Source organism: Hipposideros armiger, unplaced genomic scaffold, assembly GCF_001890085.2.
Source record: "Hipposideros armiger isolate ML-2016 unplaced genomic scaffold, ASM189008v1 scaffold_391, whole genome shotgun sequence".
Lineage (NCBI taxonomy): Eukaryota > Metazoa > Chordata > Mammalia > Chiroptera > Hipposideridae > Hipposideros > Hipposideros armiger.
In genome coordinates, this window is record NW_017731741.1 from 1423929 (window position 1) to 1445141 (window position 21213).

Sequence of the window (21213 nt, forward strand, 5' to 3'; positions counted from 1 at the left end):
GACTCATGGCAGCCCAGCTCCAGGTTGAGCTGTTGTTCAGCATCTTAGCTGTGGAGGGCAGTGTCACTGGCCCTCCTATGTGGGATCCAAACCGGGGCCCTCTGGTATCCCAAGCGAGTTCTTAACCATCGCGCCACTCGGCCGGCCCGTGAATTCATTCTTTTCAAGTTAAGGTGAATTATTAATCGTGACTAAACAATATAGTTTTATGGTTTTAAAAACTATAAGTAAACTAGTTTTTATTCAAGCAAATCCAGAAATCAAGAAAAATCACTTAACCAGGCATGTATCCCCATTTAGGGTTTAGAAACTGACAATACATGACTTATATTTAGAAATTATGTGTTTGTATTATAAGGCCGGTCATAGGAAGGCAGTGTACACAATGGTTCAGAGCATGAGGCCTGGGGCGAGAGCTGGGTTGGAAGCCAGATTCCTAATGCTGTCTTGTTAGCTGTGTCCACTTGGAGAAATGACCTAACCCTTCAGTGCCTTGCTTTCCTCATCTGTGGAATGGAGGTCAGAATAGGTTCACTCTTACAGGGTTTCTGTGTGGATTAAAATGCTTCAACCCATCAAAGGATTTAGAGCAATGTCTGGCTTAATAAATAGTAACTCTTAATTTTATTAATGTTCTGTTTAAATTAAAAAGTTATAAATATCAATGTTGGACGATATTTGAATTTTTATAAGCTTATAGCTGATATTTTCCCCCTCTGTAGTATTCCTTCCAAACATTAAAAATCATGACTTAGGTTTGCAATGGGTTAAAAATATATTCTGACTAATGTTCAGCCCTGAATTCCTCCATGTGCTCTTGTATGAATAATGCCATTTCACCCCAAACCGAAGCTTGGGAAATTTGCAATTTCCTCAAAGGATTGTAAATGAGCCCGTCGTCAAGCTGCCAAAGTAAATTAACAAGATTTCAATTTTGCCATAATATCTATCAGAAATTCATATGAATAGTAATTAAAGCAGTCCTTGCACTCTTGTGACACATGCGGCATGACAAAACAGTCCTAATATGTCACCTCTCTGCTTCTGCCTTTTTTATATATCTAGTTGGACACCAGGAGGCTTATACCTTAGAGTGTCTTACAGCCTATAAAATTCTAAGTGTAAAATAGAAATAAAACACAATAAATATTTTATGGTATGGGTGAATATATGTTCTCTAAATCCATGCTGTACCCTTGAGTTTTATAAGAACAGTATTTTCTATAATAAAATAGTTTGTTGTCCCTGCTTCATACCCCATTGCATTGAGGAATTGCAGCCTCTGAATGGATGGATGAAGAAATAAGGGTGGGAGCAGCACCCTGGATACAATGGGGGTGTTGTTAATTTCAGAACTGATAGCTTAACGAAGTACTGAATCTCTTTTCCTACCCATTCAGGATCTGTTACAGTAGTCCTTAAAACACAAAAGGACTGAACATTTACAACATTAAAAATAGATGAATACCATAGATGAAATCCAATTTATAGTGGGCTCTTTGGCTACCGAGTTTCTGTATGATCTTATTATTCTTATGCTGTTTCTTTCAGGTGATAAGGCTGTGAAGTTTGTAATATAATTACTCAGTGATTTGAAACAAGATTCATTGCTCTTATGTTCATGTTGAATTTCTAGATATTACAAACTGGCATAATTTTTCATTTGCTAAAGCCGAGACTTGATGCTAAAGGTCACAGTGTAAAATACTTTTAACATCATGCAAATTACAGTTTGTAAAGGATGTAAAGCAAGGAAAATCTTATGCATGTTGCACAGGGATTATAAACACTGCTGGTAGTTCTTTCCACGTCCTAGACCCAATATTGGACTCCAGCATTTCAGGAGAGCTGAGAAAACCGAAGACAAAAAGATATCACATGAAGTGTATATTATTTCTGCTTCTATTGACATTCATATTGCTCATGATGTGGTTTTAGTTTAATTGTAACAATGTTGACACTAACTATCGTAGTTAATCAAATAGAGTGTTTATTCAAGTCAGGTTGCAGTTCTTGTGCTGAAAAAAATCCATCTTTAGTTAAAGCTTCTACATTGATCTTGGGTTTCAAAAAGAATTTTTTAAAAATATTTGTTCTCAGCTAATTTAAATACATTAAAAACATCTTTTCCATATTTTTAAGAGAGACCTGAAATCATTCTGAGCTCAGAATAGAACACATGTTTAAAATACTTGTTAAGGAAAACCGATCTGCATTAACCTTGGGAGTAGTCAATGTTGCATCTCTTTTTGTGTATTTCCAATCATGAACTCATGGTTTTACTGTTGATTATAATCCAGTTTTTCATGTGCAATTTATGTGTGCCAATGAATGGAATTCAAACAAGAAGAAATGAGATGATAATCTGCCACTGCCACCATCTCTGCAGTCACATACTGAAGGGCTCTGCCGATTCTCGTTCCCCCACTGCCTGCACACTTCTTCCAGGAACCAGGGAATAGTAGATTTGCAGAAATGTCCTAGGTGGACAGGGCCTGAAAAGCTGGTTTGTGATTATGCCTGTAATCATACATTTGTGGGATGGTAGCCACACACATTTGCCCTCTACTCAATCGTCACTGAATCTTTTTTACCCCTGAACTCTCATGGCTGTTATGGTCTGCTCAACTCCTCTGGGTTCCTCATTATATTTGGCTTTGCACTATTACTTAACTGTTTGGTGTATTAAAATTTTGCCTTTTCAAATACATTTTCAGTTCCTGAGGTCAGGGGCAGCATCTGATGAATTCTTTTCTTATTATCTTTCATATATTAGGCATTCAATAAACACTGGTTGCATTAAACAGAACTGAATGCAATTAACTACATGTAAAAATGTTCCTGCATGATCTGGGAATCAGAGTATTCAAATTTATTTTATTTGCTGGCTAAATGAGTATAAGTCAAGAAATTGTTTGTTTAAAGCCTATGAGTATCTTTTTTTTATTTTTATTTTTTTTAAACTTTATTGGGGTACAGCCGTGGTCATTGCTTACACATTGCTTTCATGCTATGATGGCATAGTTGACTCTTTTATAGAGGACACAGCTCACAGTGGCCCATGTAGGGATGGAACCAGCAACCTTGGTGTTACCAGCATGACACTCTAACCAACTGAGCTAACTGGTCACCCCCATATGAGTATCTTATATAGCATACAGCATATGCTATGCTGTTAATCAGGATACAAATTGTACATACTGTATCATTTTAACTAATATAGGAAGAAGGTAGAAGCATCTATCTCTGAATAATTATATCAACTTTCCTCTTTTTTTTTACTTTTCTAAGTTAAAATTTTTTAGCTCTCACACCACTTACTTTTGTAATCAGAAGGAAATTTAAGAGAAAAACAAATTTTTGCAGGCCTTGTATGTGTGTGTATGTGGGTATGTAGAGTGTGTGTGCAGAGAGAGACTGAGAATTTTTTCTGTGAAGTAAAATAAGGCAACAACAATAAAAATCTCTAAATAAAGTTGACTTATGGTTAATTGCTATTTTACCTAAACATGCTGAGTAACTTAGATATAATAAAAGTCATTTTGCTAAACATTTTATAACCAGAACTCTAGCTATATTTTATCACATGCATATCTCCTTTCCATATTTGTAACATCTCTCTCCAATTTCTATTTTAATATCTAGCAAGCTCCAACTTATATGAAGAGATGTGTCCAAGTGAATCAAATATCTGAATTAAAGAGATAGTGGCAAATTGCAATTGGTAAAATGCTAGAAAACCATATATTTTTATTGTTTGTCATCATATTGATGAGCAATCACTCAGAATAATTAAACTTCTGTATAAAAACACATATTGTTATTTAGTCCCCCCCCCCCAAAAAAAAAGCATAGTAGGGCATTTGAGGAATTATTAAGTGATAATGGAAATTAACAGCAACAAAAACATTTTGAACACTTAACTCCAGCTATGCTGGTTGCCGAGGAGAGAGTTAAACAGCATTGAGGCTCTGCTCTTGAGGAACTTCAGTCTAATGAGAAGACGGTCATTACACGTAGTAAAAGTGTGCTACTGCTCTCACACAGAATGCAATTGTTAGCCGAGAAATACCATCTAGTCTTCCTCCATGTTTGTGCAAGATCACTCTTATTGGACATCCCCTTTGGCCTTCAGTAGCTCTCATGAATGAGTGCTACATATTTAATAAGCATTTATTATGCTCCTAGTCTCTGTTTCATTTTATATTAAGGTCCAGTTCTTGGAGTCAAGGTAAGGTTTGAATCATGGTCCTGCCTCTTACCAGCTGTATGAGTTTAAGTCTCAGAATCTGCGTAAGCTGTTGCTTCATCTGTGAGGTGCTGCAGTGAAGATCCCCTGAGATCATTCACATGGAAGTCCTGGACCAGACCTGGCCAGGGTTCAGTCCTACAGGAGTGTAGCTGTCGAGTCTCAGTCACAACTCAAGTGTGAAGGAAGTCACATTAAAAATTTTTCTGTAAGTCAATTTCTGACTCTAGGCCCCCATTTCCCTGGGCCACCCCCAAGTTGTGTATTTTTATACACTAGCCCCCCCCCTTACTCATGGTTTTGCTTTCTTCAGCCTCAGTTACCTGTGGTCAACCATGGTCCAAAAATATTAAGTGGGAAATTCCAGATAAACAATTCGTAAGTTTTAGGTTGCCCTCTGAGTGATGAAATCTCGCAATGTCCTGCCTAGGATGTGAATCGTCTCTTTGTGTAGCTTCTCCACATCTTCAGCAGCAGGCTCTCCCACCTGTTAGTCATATAGTAGCCACCATCTTGGCTATCAGATTGACTGTGGTGGTCTTGCAGTGTTCAGGTAATGCTCTTTTACTTAATAATGCCCCCAAGTGCAAAAGCAGTGATACTGACAATTTGGATAAGCCAAAGAGGATCCTTAAGATGTTTGTTATGTATGGTTTGAAGGTCAATAGTAGCCTCATCCTACAACACAACGCTTACGTCGTTCACCTCACTTCATTTCGTCATGAAGGCATTGTATCATCTCACATCATCCCAGGAAGAAGAAGGGTGAGTACAGTACAATAAGATATTTTGAGAGAGGGAGACCACATTCACATAACTTTTATTGTAGTATATTATAATTGTCCTATTGTTGTTAATCTGCCATTGTGTCTAATTTATAAATTAAACTTTATCATAGGTATCCTGTGTAGGATAAAACATAGTATATATAGGGCTTGGTACTATCCACAGTTTGAGGCATCCACTTGGTGTCTTGGAACAGATAAAGGGGACTACGGCATAGGGACAAAAGGGTGGCAATCACTAGAGAAAGAGTGTTCTTGGTCATTTTTCGTACATGTCACTGCCCTTGTCTCCGTAGCCCATTGGATCTGGAGGCTCTCTCAGCATCCTTTGCCAAGTACTGTAGGGATCTTTTGTGAGGCAACACATGTCCCATCTTCCAGGTAAACCACAGCCTCACCTCTCTCTGATATTTCATGGCCTTCAAAGTGGGTCAGAGATCTTAGTTAGGTTCCAACGTTTCTTAGACCTCCCCAAGGCCTTCTGTCTTTTTTTTCTCCCTTCTGTATTCTCCCCCTACATATTTTGTTTGTATCCACCAATAATTCTCCTCTTTTTAGTGTCTATGAACTCTTCTAAGGGATTAGGCTTCTGCAAAGGAAAAGAGAGGAAGATTTGTAGGCCAATTCTGAAAGAGAAAAAGAAAGATACGAGAGGAAAACAAAACCAAATTAATGTCTTCAAGTATTATCTAGCCATAGCAGATTTGGTAAAAACATCAGATGAGTAGTACTAGTTAACATTTTACATAGCTCTGCTGTGGTGGTTTTAAAAATATGTCCATGAGCCAGCCGAGTGGCACGTTGGTTAAGAGTTAGCTTGGGATGCCAGCTCTGAGCAGCAGGGCCCCAGTTTGATCCCACTTGTGGGCCAGTGATGCTGTGCCCTCTACAGCTAAGATGGTGAACAACAGCTCGACCTGGAACTGGGCTGCGGTGAGTCACGAGCAATGGCGTAGGCTGCAGTTGGGCTGGCCGGCAGCCAGTGTGTGCTTCCATGAGCACCGTCCAATGGCCAGCGAGCAACTGCCTCACCCAGGAAGAGCGCAGTCATAATACCAACATGGGCCAGTGAAGTGATGTCCTCCACAACTAGACTGAAGAACAAAAAAAGGACAGCAACTTGTCTGTTCCCCTTCCCCAATTCCCCAACACTGTTCCCCTCCCCCAGTTCCCCAATAAAATCTTTAAAAAAAAATATGTCCACAAATTCTTTGATAACCCTACTTTCAACAGGTATAACTTAATTTCCCTCTCCTTGAGTAAGGTCTGGCTTTAGTGACTGGCATCTAATATATAGAATATTGCACAAATGATGAAATATCACTTCCAAGGTCGAGTCATAAAAAGGCTGAGACTTTTGTCTTGGGTGCTTTTAGTGTCTCTCTCTCTTTCTCTCTCTCTCTCTCTCTCCTTCCCTCCCTCTGGGTCACTTGCTCTGGGGGAAGTCAGCTTCCATGTTGTGAGCTGTCCTGTGGAGAAGCCTACTAAGGAGGAACTGAGAGAAGCCTCTGGCCAACAACCCATGAGGAACTGAGGCCTGTCAACAATGATACAAGTGAGATTTGGAAGATGTTTTAGCCCCAGTTGTACTATGGGAGCATTCCAGCCCTGCCTGACTGTCATCCCATGGGAGACCACTCAATTACAGACATATATAAAACAGTTGAAACCATATGTGACAACTTAAGGTACTATATAATTTTAATGGATGAAATTAAATTAATAGTAAAAAATATGTTATCTCTGTCTCAGATCTATCGAAGAGGCCATTTTCATGGCAACACATTGAAAAGCCACAGTATGAAAATAAGTTTAAAGGGAAGGGAAAACAGTGTGGACAGTTTTATCATTCTATAAACTTGGTTTAAATGAGATGCCTGCATTACCCTCCCCAGAACCAGCAGCAGTGTGTGTGGAGTATGAAAGCCTTACCCATTAAAACTGCATGTGTCTACAATTAGCATTATTATAATCCCGGTCTAGAGTTACTAAATTTGCTTTTCTCTCTACTCTGATGTGTACAATCTAAAACATAATTGCTATAACTCTGAAGCAATTTAAACAATGCATTGTTAGAAAAATAACCCTTAAAATGTGATTTATAGAGGAGCATACTAGTGTAAGCAGCCACAATGATCTCTTTGCTGTTACTGTTGTCATAGTAACTTGCAGTTTGAGCGTAGCCCAGTGTGTTAAAGTAATGGAGTACTAGAGAGATGTTGGCAGTGTTGGAATACAGAAAGACACATATGCTATCATTGACATGCAGTAACCTTGACATAAAACTTATAATAAGCATTTGAAAAAGCAAAAGGCATTTCATTTACAAAATGCAGCACTGTCTCTTGAACCAAAAATTACTGAGAATTTATATGTGGTCTTTCGTATCATAAGAAATATTGGTTTCTGCTTTTTCTAAGAGAAGTTAAGCATGGGAGATAATTTCCTAAAGTTATGTTTGATGTCTAAAAGGATGCTTTCTTTGTCTGCAGTAGGCATATCCTTAAAGAAATAAATTTGGAATTATAGTTTCATTTAAGACCATAAAAAAATAGAAATGAGATCATTACTTTGACAAATAGCATAAAATTAATAAATATTCTACATCCCTGTTCTTTAAAATTTCAGCACAACTTGTACCCTATGCCTATGTGGTTATATGCACATATAACCTAAAGACATGGAACCATAACAGAGTCAGTTCAGAATATTTTATGTGTATTCTTCAGTTCAGGTTTTATTAGTAGGGGTGTCATGTAGAAGAAATCGCTCTAAAGTTATCCTCCCAGAGACCTTACAATAATCACTCAACAGTAAAAATATTACCTTTGTGACAATCTTACTATTCTTTTCTTTTTTTTAAGATTTTTTTTTTATTGGGGAATTTGGGGGATGGGAACAGCGCTGGGGAATTGGGGGAAGGGGAACAGACAAGTTGCTGTCATTTTTTTGTTCTTCAGTCTAGTTGTGGAGGACGTCGCTTCACTGGCCAAAGTTGGCACCATCATTGCACTCTTCCTGGGTGAGGCAGATCAGTCGCCGGCTTCTGGACGGCCGCTCACTGTGGCTGCTGGCTGCTCAAGCTGGCTGCTGCCTACATACGGTAGCCCATGGCAACCCATTGCCACAGGGGCTGCAGCCTATGCCGTCGCTGGCGCCTCATGGCAGCCCAGCTCCAGGTTGAGCTGTTGTTCAGCATCTTAGCTGTGGAGGGCAGTGTCACTGGCCCTCATATGTGGGATCCGAACCGGGGCCCTCTGGCGTCCCAAGCGAGTTCTTAACCATCGCGCCACTCGGCCGGCCCTTACTATTCTTTTCATATGTGATATGACATATGAGCAGGGTGAGTTAAGTTTGAAAATTTTAATGCTTGGTCTCGTAGATATGTCTTCGTAATTGAAAGGGATCAAAATATTTTATCCCAAAAAATGCCACTTTGGCATAAGGATTATTTTGAGCTGATGACATTTGAGATTCAACAGACACAGAAAGAGGCCTTCCTGAAATTGTCTTTATCTGAATAAAACCAAAAACTCCTGAGAAATAAGAATTGCCATAAATCCCCTCTTCTTGGTAAGTTTTATGGCCATAAAGAAGAAGGAAAGTTGGCACCAAGATGGACCTACACCAACTTTGCTAACATAGCCCTTATCTTCCATTAGTTTCTTCCATATATTTACCTTTCACAGTCTGAGGCCCCTGGATGCCTAAAACCCCTTTTCCTTTGTCTCGTCACATATCCACAACTTATTGTTCTTTGTTAAAAATGATATATAGGCTCTCAGGCCTATTTGCTTCTTTGGGTCTTTCTTTCTTTTTTAGGTAGGCCCTCAAAGTCATGTAAAAATTAACATCAAATAAAATTTGTATGCTTTTTCTTCTGATAATCTGCCTTTTGTCAATCTAATTTGCAGGGCCCCAGGTAACGAACCTAGGAGGCTAGAAGAAAAAGTTTCATTTCTCCCCTACATAAACGACAATCCATAGTCCAATTTTTCTCCTTTCTGGAACATCTGAGAGTAGGGACTGGGATATAGATGAGTCAGTTTTGAGTCTGAGGACTGGAGCACAGAAAGGGGAGATTTTCTGGGTGAAATGGGAATGGCAAACAAGAGATAAAGGGAGACAGACAGACTGGGAAAAACAGAGGCCCAGTGTGCTTCCCCTGCTCTGTTTTGTTTTGGGCTAACTCTAGGAGTCAGGTTCTGAGAGGTGTTAGTTGGGAAAAGATCTGTCTTGTTTTTCTTCTTTCAGGTCTCTTAATTCCTCAGATAACATGTAGAAATGTTACCGTAGGAAGAAAGAACTGGGTCACGGGGAGAGAGGGCCCTGTTCTTTCTTCCTATGGTAACAGATTTATTGTTATAGTTTGCACATGGAAAAGTTTACCTGGTGTTATTATTTCTATAGTTGGTACACCATCTCTCTCAGGCAAAATTTCCTCTTGAGCTATTTTGAGTTGTAATACTTCATACTGGTTAGAGGGTTTTGAAGAGGGGTAGGGAGGATCTTTAAAAATATTTATAAGATTTTATTTATTACCAACAGTAATCGATTTTAAAATCTTAGTCTGGTCTTTCTTTTGATTGCAAAATCTTAATATTATAATTTACAGATTTTTAATTCTACTTTACAAAAACACACTAATTAAGAGAGCTAGTACATTTTAGAAGAGAAAAGTTACTGCAAAGTGGATTCTTGAATTTTCCAGTAAGTGGTTTGAAAAATGATCTTCCCATTTCAGTTATTTTAGATGATGAGTTCAGAGTTCAGGTTCTGAAGTTCAGAGTGTTTGCATTTATCAAGATGCTGCAAAGGAAAAAGGAACTGGAAACCTCAACCAGGCCCTGATGATTTGGAGCTCTGTGCGATCACTTGGGTATCTCTATTAATCGTAAGGCTACTGAAGTGTCAGAAATTGTTCCACCCCCAACCTCCACCCCCATCCCCCAGCTAATCCTTTTGAATTTGACAGTCTGTCACTCAGGCGATGCCACCTGATCAAAACTTCAGACTCAAAAATCCATAATCAGAATATTGATTATATTTTAAAAATGCATTTCCTCTCCAGCATTACCAAAATATGTTACAAACTTTTTACTTTGACTAAAGAGATGTTTTTTGTTAAGTCATTTTCTGTTTAGAAGGTACAAGATCATTATTAAAAGGCATAAAAAGGTCAGTACCTGATTTTGCTTAATATGATACAGAAATTCTATTTTTCAGCTAAATGCTATTTTAGTAGAATCTGGCAGCTCATGAGTAAATGAAGATGCACACAAATGTGACTCAAAATGGTACTGTCTAAAAATACAACAGTAGCTGTATTTGGCATAATCACAATTGCATTTTCTTAGCCTTTGTTTAAATTTTTTAAAAGATTTTTATTAAAATACAGCTAACATACAATGTTATATTGGTTTCAGGTATACACCATAGTTATTCAATATTTATATACCTAAAGAAGTGATCGCCATGATAAGTCCAGCAATCATCTGACACCGTACCACGCTATTACAGTACTATTGACTATATTCCCTATGCTGTATATTATATCCCCATGACTTATTTGTTTTGTACCTGGAAATTTGAATCTTTTATTTCCCTTCACCTTTTCCCCACCTTTTTAAAGTTTTCAACTACAGTGACATTCACTATTATTTTATTTTAATTTCAGGCATACAGCATAGTGGTTAGACATTTATACAATTTAAGAAGTGATCCCCTGACTAGTCTAGTACCTACCTGGCGCTATACACAGTTATTACCTTATTGCTGACTATATTCCCTATGCTTTACTGTACATCTCCATGACTATTTTGTAATGACCAATTTGTGCTTCTTAATTCCTTCATCTTTGTCACCCTGCCCTCCAACTCCCTCCCATATATCATCCCAATAAATCTAGTCCCCATCTGATACCATACATAGTTCTTACAGTATTATTGACTATATTCCTTATGTTATACCATGCATCCTCGTGACTACTTTAATCCCTTCTCCTTTTTCATGCACCTCAAACCCCCTCCCATCTGTGGTGGGACCCTAATCTGACAGGACTGGTGTCCTTATAAGAAGAGGAAGATCTCTCTCTCTCTCTCTCTCTCTCTCTCTCTCTCTCTCTCTCTCTTCATCTCTCTATCTCTCTCTCCCCCAACAAACACATACAGAGAAAAAGGCCAGGTGGGTAGGACACAGCAAGATGGTGCTGTCTGTAAGCCAATGAGAGAGGCCTCACCAGAAACCAGCCCTGCTAATATCTTGATCTTGGATTTTCAGCCTCAGGAACTATGCGAAGACAAATATCTGTTGTTTCAGCCACCCAGCCTGTGGTATTTTTAATGACCGCCCTCCTTGACTAATACACATGGCCATCGGACAAATGAGGCTGTAGCATCTCTGAGAGTGCTTCATGCAACATTAGTCAGTTTCCTAGTTGCCCTAAAGAAGCTTTACTCTTTCTTATACCACAGTCTGATTGGTGGTAAAATAGAGCAAAACAAAATAAAAACAAAACAAAACACTAAGGCAAAACTTGCTGTTTACTACCTTTCTCAGAGGGAAAACTCAGATTGTGAATAATACAATGTACTTACAGAAAGGACATTAGATTCTCTGTTACTAGTTAGCCCCTAAGGATTCTAATATTCAAATTTGGGTAACTACTCTAGAAATATCTGCTAGAATTACTTCTACTTTGGTTCTTCTCCCTTTGGCTTCCTCTCACTGTTGACTGGGACCTTTAAAAGTTATGGTAATGTTATGTTGTTGGGGGAAGTGAAAGTGCCTGTATTTATTTCAAATCACAGTAATGACACTGAGGGGCTGAAGAAGGAAGAATAACTTTGAATCCTCCCATATTCCAGAGTCCAGAAACATTAGAGAGTAGTGTCTTATATCCTCTTTGATTTCTGAGAAAAGAGTGCAAGAGCATAGAGTAGTAATATCTAAAGAAAGCAGTACTGTTCAATAGAACTTCATGCAATGATGGAAATATTCTATATCTGCATCATCTAATGGGTGGCCACCAGCCATCTGTGGCTATTCAGCACTTGAAATGTGGCTAGTGTGACTAAAGAGCTGCATTTTTAATTGCATTTAATTTTTATTAAGTTTAAATAGACACATGTGTCCAGTGGATACTGTATTGGACAGTGCAGATCTAGCAAAGGCAAGGATTCTGGAAACACTTGACAGAAAGATAATATGTAACAGAAAAATCTACAAGGCTATGGAAGCATCCTTTCAAAATGTGACAAAAAAATCACAACAGGCCATACCTTGAAGCAAGGAAAAGTAGAAAAAATTATTTATTTATTGTGATGGTAAGGCAAAAATTTAGTTGTAAAAATATAAGAAAAATAAATAAAAAGGGGATAGGAAAGGGATATTATTGATTCAGTATAGTATGTGTAAGGATGGGAGAAAATCACAATCACAAAGCAAAGTCTGTTATGGAAAACCAAAATTTCTAATATTTAACATTATACAAGGTAAAGAAAAATGAAATTTGTAAGGAAGTTTGGTGAAGGCAGGTGATGGTCACTTAGTGGCTTTAACCTCCTACCACGGTCCATAGACTCAAAACTAAGGCTACAGAAGACCTCTAAGAAGTCAAGGCATGAAATCTAGTTTTTATTATATCTTAAAATAGAAGAAATTCTTCATGTTCATTTTAAGAAAGGATGAATTAAGGAATGAGTGTTAAAAACATTCATTAGAACCAAAAAGCAAATGATAAAGAAAAATCAACCCAATAATCACTAATCAGTTTATCAGCCTTCTATCTTCCGATAAGCATAATTCTGGCTTGTGATACAATTCTAAAGGTTCAGATAGCATATAGAAGTACACAACTGCTTTCTGAATAACTTTTTTAGTACAGTGGGCTTTCCCCTGAAAAACAATTGTGATTTTCTTCGGAAAGCCTTTCTCGTCCTGTTAACCTGCATGTGGCCATTGGATCTGTGAAATTAACAAATGCTTCTCTGTAAAATGTAACACTATAGATCCTTTATTCCTACTCGCACTGATGAACTCAGCAATCCTGTACAGAGTAGGAATGAAAAATTCAGGAGGTGTCAGGGTTGGAGATGCCCAGTTGGGAATCACCTGCAGTTAAGTGGTATGTAAAGCAGTTGGTCTGTAATGAGATCAGCCTGGAAGAAGGTGGGGATGGAAATAATAAAAAGGGCCTGTAGAGAGCCCCGGGCCTGCCAATGATTGGAGTTTGAGCCCAGCTTTGAAGAGGAGCCAGCAGAGGATGCCCGAAGGAGAAGTTAGGGAAGTAGGAGTGAAAATGTACAGTGTGAGTAGTCACACAAGTCAAGACAATGGAGTGCTTTAGAGGAGGGTGTTGTCCCAAATGTGGACTCCTGCAGAGAAACTTGGTCTGATGACCAGGAACAGATGACCCTTGGATTTGGTGGCACTGAGACTATCACTGGCCTTGACAAGAGTGGTTTCAGTGGAGTAAAGGAACTGAAGCTCACTGGAGTAGAATAAAGAGTGAAAAAGAGCAGGGAGATGAGATGGAGCCTGGAGCGGTTCCTCCAGGGAGGAATTTTTTGAAGGTGTGAGGAACCAGAGCAGACAAAACTGTTACCGAGCATGGAGTTTGAGGGCCTTTGCTGCAAGCTTCTCCACAAGTTTACCTGGGTGAGGAAGGAGATGTTGGGGGTGCTTCTGAGCTGGTCATTACACAGGCTACCCTGCCCGAAATGTGCGTCTCATTGTTATGTTTTTTTGTTTGTTTGTTTTGTTTTAAAGATTTTTATTGGGGAATTGGGGGATGGGAACAGCTCTGGGGAATTGGGGGAAGGGGAACAGACAAGTTGCTGTCGTTTTGTTCTTCAGTCTAGTTGTGGAGGACGTTGCTTCACTGGCCCAAGTTGACACCATCATTGCGCTCTTCCCGGGAGAGGCTTCTGGACGGCGCTCACTGTGGCTGCTGGCCGCTGCTGGCTACAAACAGTAGCCCATGGCAACCCACTGCAGCAGGGGCTGCAGCCTCCGCCGTCGCAGGCGACTCACGGCAGCCCAGTTCCAGGTTGAGTTGTTGCTCAGCATCTCAGCTGTGGAGGGCAGTGTCACTGGCCCTCATATGTGGGATCTGAACCAGGGCCCTCTGGTATCCCAAGCCAGTTCTTAACCATCGCACCACTCGGCCGGCCCTCATTGTTATGTTTTAAAATGTAAATCTAATTTGCAACTCCCTTCCTTAAATTCTTTCAGGATTATCCGTTATCCTCAATATAAATTCTAACCCCTGGAGCTCATCTCTTGCCTTTCTCTTCTGTCCCTCTTGATACATGGCTGGCTGACCAGACATACTTGGCTGCTCTGAGCATTTCCTGTTGTTGGCTTTTGCTAATGTTCCCTCTAGTCTTGAACTAATCCCTGTTCCTTTATCAGATCTCAATTTAAATGCCTCTTTCTCAGGGCAGTCTTTTCTAACCCCTAGACTAGATTATATTCTTTACACTTTATTTTAATTACTTGTTTATTTAGTTACTCTTTTTCACTAGACTATAAGCCCAAGGAAGGCAAATATGGCTCTGTTTGCCTTGTTGATGGAGTATTTCCAGGGCCCAGCACACAGTGCTTTGCACATAAAAGGCACCTTTTCCCAAATTTTTGGTGAAGTGTTAAGTGAGTCAATCTGAATGCATAAAAGGGTCTAAAGTAAGGGAGGGGGTCAGACAGCTGGGGTTTTTTGGGGGGGTGGTGGTGGAGGGGTGAGGGGGCAGGGTCTCACTCACTGCTCTAAGCAAATACTCTGCAAAGAAATTTCCTGCCTTTAAATTCTGGTTACCACTTACTAGCTGTATAACCTTGGGCAACTTACTAAACCATTCTGTGTCCATCTTCTATAAAGTGGGGATAATAATAGCAGCTGTCTTATAAAGGTGAGAGAATTAAATGAGTTTAAACAGGTAAAGTATTTTGAACCACTTATTATTATTACTATCTTAATGACATTCCCCTATCAAAATAATCATCTATAGTTTTTGTCTTAAAAAGACTAAGTAATATTTAAAAAAACAAAACATAAACAATCCTCAGATAATCTCTTGGACTTGTGTAACTTTAGCTGGATAAAGAATATCGTAATAGAAAAAATATATGTGCAAGGCTTATCTATGAGGGAAGATTAACATTAAGAAATGATTAAGACTGTGATTTTATCATTGATGAAATTACTATGGATCTTGAGTATAAAAATTATATTTACACATTGTGTTCAAAAAATTCGCTGAGAAGAATTTTAAAAAATTGATCTTCTTTCATATTTGTTCACCCCACAAATCACTCCACAGCCTCCAGAGTGATGTCGGCTCATCTCTTATTACTGAACACATGGCACTCAGGGGAAATTGGGAGGAAAAAACTCCCAGCAGCTCCGGAGAGAGTAGAGACTTGGTCAAAATTTATTGTTAGCTGGAAAAAAAAAATCTGATCTTAGCACCTTCAATATACTCGTAAAAAACATACTGATTGTTCCCTGAGTTTTTTTCTAAGATTTAAGGGTTCCCTGGTTTTCAACTTCATCTTCTTATCTGTCTAAAATCTTCAAATATTGAGTAGTCTCAGAATCTTTGAAACCCTTTATAAAATTTAAGTCTCTTTAAATGTGGAGGGTCTTTACAAACAAAACTAGAGGGTGTTTTCAATATAAGATAGCAGAACTAAATATGTCTGGATTTAGGAACAGGTTTAGTAGACAACAGTTATTGAGCATGTAGCTTGTGGGTTTTTGCTGGGAGACACCATAAATTTACGTGGTTATAAGAAGGGAGATGACAGGGGATTTGGTGGCACCCTGGCTCTTTCTCTTGGCCTCATCAGGCCCTTGATAAACTATTGAGCAGCGGTTCTCAACCTTCCTAATGCCGCAACCCCTTAATACAGTTCCTCATGTTGTGGTGACCCCCAACCATAAAATTATTTTCGTTGCTACTCTATAACTGTAATTTTGCTATGTTATGAATCATAATGTAAATATCTTTTTGTTTTCCGATGGTCTTAGGCGACCCCTGTGAAAGGGTGGTTCGACCCCCAAAGGGGTCATGACCTACAGGTTGAGAACCGCTGCTATTGAGTATAGTGTACAGCTGTTCATCAATTCTGTATTTCCAGGGCCTAACACATAACTATGTTCGTGGCTTGGTCAATGTTTCTTGTATTAAACTAATCTAGAGACTTGAGAGGTATAATATGATCAGAAAGTGTTTTATGTTTATAGTTATAAAATAGGAATGCTGCCTGATTATGAAAATTACATCTGTGTTGATTAGGAAATCCTTCGTGTATGTGAAGCTCTTCACTTTTCAAGAAAAAACTGTGAGAGGGAGTAACATTATCAATTCATGGCCTAGCTATCTTGTGTAAACAACCACCAAAATCACAGTGACTTATAATAATCATATATTGTTGTAGCTTACATGCTTGTGAGTTGTCTGGGCTTGGCTGATCTTGGCTGGGCCTGCTCATGTGTCTGTGGGTAGACTGATGGCTCTGTTCTAAGATGGGCTGGGCTAGAGCATCTTCTGGGAAAGCTCCACTTCAAAGACCCTTTGTCTTCCTCGTGAGAATATAGGCTAGCCTGGACATTGCCTTTCTTAATGATGACAGAAGCTCAAAAGAACAAGTGGAAACATGTAAGACCTTCAGCATACTCCACTTATTGGCAAGTCACATGGCTGAACTTGGGGTCCGGGGGCTGAGAAACACACATTATTGCAGTCTCATGGCAAAGTGCATAGCTGTATGGAAAAATGAAGAATTGGGACCATTAGTGCAATCTACCATATTAAATTTTGGAGTCTATAGAGGTAAACTATAGTTAAATTTAGTTATCATTAAACATCTTCTCTTTAAGAGACTTTCCATTTTCATTATTATCCTGTAAAGAAGTGTTCTTTAAAGAAGGCAATTTCATTGAAAATTAACTATGCTCTTAGTTGCCAAATAAACATTTCACTAGTCCAATAGTTAATTTAGTCTTTGCCTTCTCCTCCCCATAGCCTAGTTAAAATCTGACTCAAAGATTTTCAGAATAAGTATGTACTGTGTATTTTGTTTGGCTATCTTATTATAGTTCTATGGCTATGGAATGATTGAGGGCCCAACTTTGAACCAAAAGTAACATCTCAGACATATAATTTCTTGCATTGTTCACTTTCTACTTTTTCCAATGTCACAAAAGCTTTTCCATTCTAGTAAACAAAGGAAGGAAAATAAATAATTTAAAAGTCAGACCTGTCATCTCAAGTATAGATTAGGTTGCCCTTCACAGTTAAAGGAGTGAATAGCATGAAATACTGATTTCTTATGTGCAGTTTATCGCTTTTCACTATCTCAAGAATTTAATTAATTCAGCAGCCAAAATAAAATACAGGCAGGGTTTCTACTTGAAAACTAGCAGCTCGACACAAAGATGAATAGTTTTCTTATGCTTTACAGGAAAAGAATAAAAATGAACTACTGATATATCTTTGTAAAGATTTTTTTTTAAATCAAAATTTCAAATCAGTTTGCAAGTATGTGGTATTACACTCTGGAAAGGTTATTTAATGTGTGATATATAGGTTTTATCTGGGGACAGCTTTAGAGAGTAAAATTTATGGCTTTTATAACTGCCTTTGGATATGACTGATAAGAAACTAAGTTGAAGATGAGCATATATGAAAGGACATACCAGGTGAGCGTGGAACAGGAAGGGCCCTACAGACTGGGGTGGGGTGTTTCCAGGTAGTTCAAGAGAAATGATAAAGTAGTTGGTGGTAGTCTTTGCTCTGGGCCCCTTTTTTATAAACCTCTTTTCTGCTATTTCCCCATTGCCAACACCATTGATTCCTTCTTCGGCTTAAGCACCTGATACCCTCATGACTGCTCCCACTCACCTTCCTTAACACCACTGCTATGCTGATAAGTGTCAACAACCAGTTATCTTAAAAAACAAACAAACAAAAAAGGCCCTGATTCATGGCACTGGCTAATTTCTGTGGTGTAAATATTGCCCTCGTGGCTGACTTCAAGCTACTAATGTGCCAACACAGAATGCAGAGTTGGGAAGAGATTTACACCATTGACTCTCTGAGTCAACTCCAACACACCACTGCCTAAAACCCATCCCCCCAAAAGTAGGCGGGCTTACATAAAGAGTTAGATGTAGAAACCTAAAAAAGATTGCCAGGCTTGTGTTATGTGATATTTGGGGATTGGTGTAGAGGGTGGGCTGTAGTCTAAGATTTCCAATAACCAAAAGGCGCGGCATGAATTACTATTTTTTCTTTCATCTTTGATAGGTTTTCAAGGTATAGGTACAACTGTAGTTTCTATTCTATTTCACGAATATCTGGGAATAAAAAGCAATTTCATTCTGTATCACTGAAGCTGCCACATTCTCACTCTCCCCTGAAGAGTCAATGACATGTGAATGATGGTCTTCCCTTTTTAGTGCTGTCATTGAAATCAGGTCCATGGGGAAGTGTCACCATCACACTGACCCCCCATAGCAAGGTGAGTTATGGGTTCTAGATGGATTACTAGCCTGGAGAATGGTGACAGACCCGCTAGGGTGCGTGAGCTCTGGTGAAGCTGACAGGTGGACGGGCGTCCCAATTCATATTTTGGCAGCTGCAAGATGGCTGTTTTTAAGAGCAAAAGCAAAATAAAGCTGAAAATAGTACTTGAGTCTGTAGCGGTGGCAAATTGTATAATGAAATTTATATAAGTCTCTAGTTTCCATGGAGTTGAGAAAATGCATCTTTTCTTTTTGCTTCTTTTCTCTGTGTCCAGACCTTTGTGCTTGTTGACAACCTGCTGCCTAGGAAGTGGGCTGCTAATCAGCTCCTATAATGAGCTGAGGGCAAAGGTCAGTGTGGGACAGGCAGGTTTCTTTTTTGGTGCTGATTTCATCCTTAAAACACCAGGAGTTTGATGCATGAGTATTTCTGTCTTATAAAAACAACGACAACACAATTTACGAGCTCCTAGCCTGTGTTAGGCATTATGATAGGTTCTTTGAATGCATTATCTTATTTAATTAAGAATATTAGAAGGCGACAAGGGGAGAAGAAATATACATTCTTCAAAAGGGCACCTGATATATTTGGGGCAATTTTTTTTTCCTTTTGTTGAAGGCAATAGGTGATTTTGAGTGTGACGTACAAGTAGAGAGTCCTGAAATGCAATGACGACAATCTCTGTCAATGCTAAACATTAAAAAACTCATGGACTACATTTATTTCCTCATTGTTTGCTTCATGCTTGTTATTTCATTCCCACTGATGATGGATGGGGCATGCTATGAATTGGCCCCTCTAGCAAACCTCTGTGATGTAATAGAACTACAGAGGCAGGATATTTGTCCGAAAGGTTTATGGAGTAGGGGCCTGATAAGTTTGTTCTGATTCAAAAGGAATGAAGCAAACAGGGTTAGGAGCTCACTCAGGCATTTAATAATGTGTTAGACATGGTGTATCTCCAAGTAAAGTGGTATGAACCACCATCCAACAGAGGTGTGCACAATAAAGCCATTTTGTAATCTTCATTTAATACATCCACATCAGAGATCCTATCCCACTACCCTTCAACAGTATTGGGGCTGCTTCTTCTCCCAGGGTCACATAAGAATTCATGGGGCTTGATGAACTGGAAGACTTCTATCCTCCAGTGCAGCATGATTTCTGCCAATATCCTCATTGTTGAGGTCTTTCTGGTCCCCAAATTTTGGCTCTGGGTTTGTACACAGGAGCATTGGAATCCTTGCTGGGGCTAGGACCACTTTTGCCTAGGGCTCACCATTTCTGGGGCACCTGTAGCACCCACTGTAAGTTCTTGCCCTTCCCAGGGGATGGTGAGAGACAGGCTGGGCACGGGTCTCTGCTGGTCACTGGATCTGCTGACTGATTCGTTTTTTTCTCTCTCACTCCCTTTTTCCTCTTTTTCTTCCTTTCTTCCTTCCTTCTTTCCTTCCTTTCTTCCTCCTTCTCTCCCTCCCTCCCTCCCTCCTCCCTCCCTCCTTCCTCCCTCCCTCCCTCCCTCCCTTCCTTCCTTCCTTCCTTCTTTCCTTTCTTCCTTCTTTCCTTCCCTCCCTCCTTCCTTCCTTCCCTCATGTTTCATTTCCCCTTTCTTTCCAGGACCCCTGAGAGGCATAATATTTATAATGGCTGAAGCTTTAGGAAAACAAGAGTTGTTTTTACAACCAACATCTGTTTTGGGGCCTATAACATAATAAAAACTTGCCCCTCTGCCCTGCTCAATGTGAAATCTGGGAAAAAACCTATATAACATATCATAAAACTACACAAAATTATCCTAAAAAATTATCCTGCCAGGGTATTTATTAGAATAGGCCACTGATGATGATTGTAGATTTCTTTCTTTCCTTAAAAAAAAAACAAAAAAAAAACCACTTTAATTTCTCACATGGATGGAGCACTGCCCCGTTTTCTCCAGCTGGCACATGTACCAGTTCTCCAGGAGATATGGGTCCTCACTGGGGAAGACGGTTGAGGGTCTCTTTGTCCAACCACAGAGGCCTGACTTCCCCCAGCTCCCATCCGTGACTGACAGGCTGGTCACCATATTATTAAGAAGAAGCCCACCTGCCATGCCCAAATAATCCCTGTGTTCACATCTTACAATAGGTAGTGACAGTGCTAATAAGGAGGTGGGAAGGACAGAACAAAGGGAGGGGCAAGACACCCAGACACACACTGGGCCTCCTTCCCAGCCCTCATCCTTCCCAGCACAGTAGGCACAGGAAAGAGGGAAAATAGGGAAAGTAAAATGTATTGTTTTCCTAGTGTCTATCCTTTACTCCTTGTTAGACACAATAGTGAAAGAAACAAGAAAAAAAGGGGAGACAAATGCTGTCTTATTGCTATTACTCCTCACTAACCCAATTTTGATCCCTTTGCTCTGCTGGTTTGTACTGAAATTCCTCAGCATATTCCATCCCCAGGCCCACTTTTTGGCTCCAACTCTAGACCCCTGTGTCAATTGCTCAGTGACTTCTGCTCCATTCGCAGCTCCTCATACCTTGTTCTAGAACCCTTGTTCCCCAGCTGACTTCTCTGTCTCAGGTCCAAAAGTGAGTGTTAGGATGAATAGTAGGGGCTGGGGAAGGTGAGATCTACAAATGTGAGGCTGAACAAGAAGATGTATTCC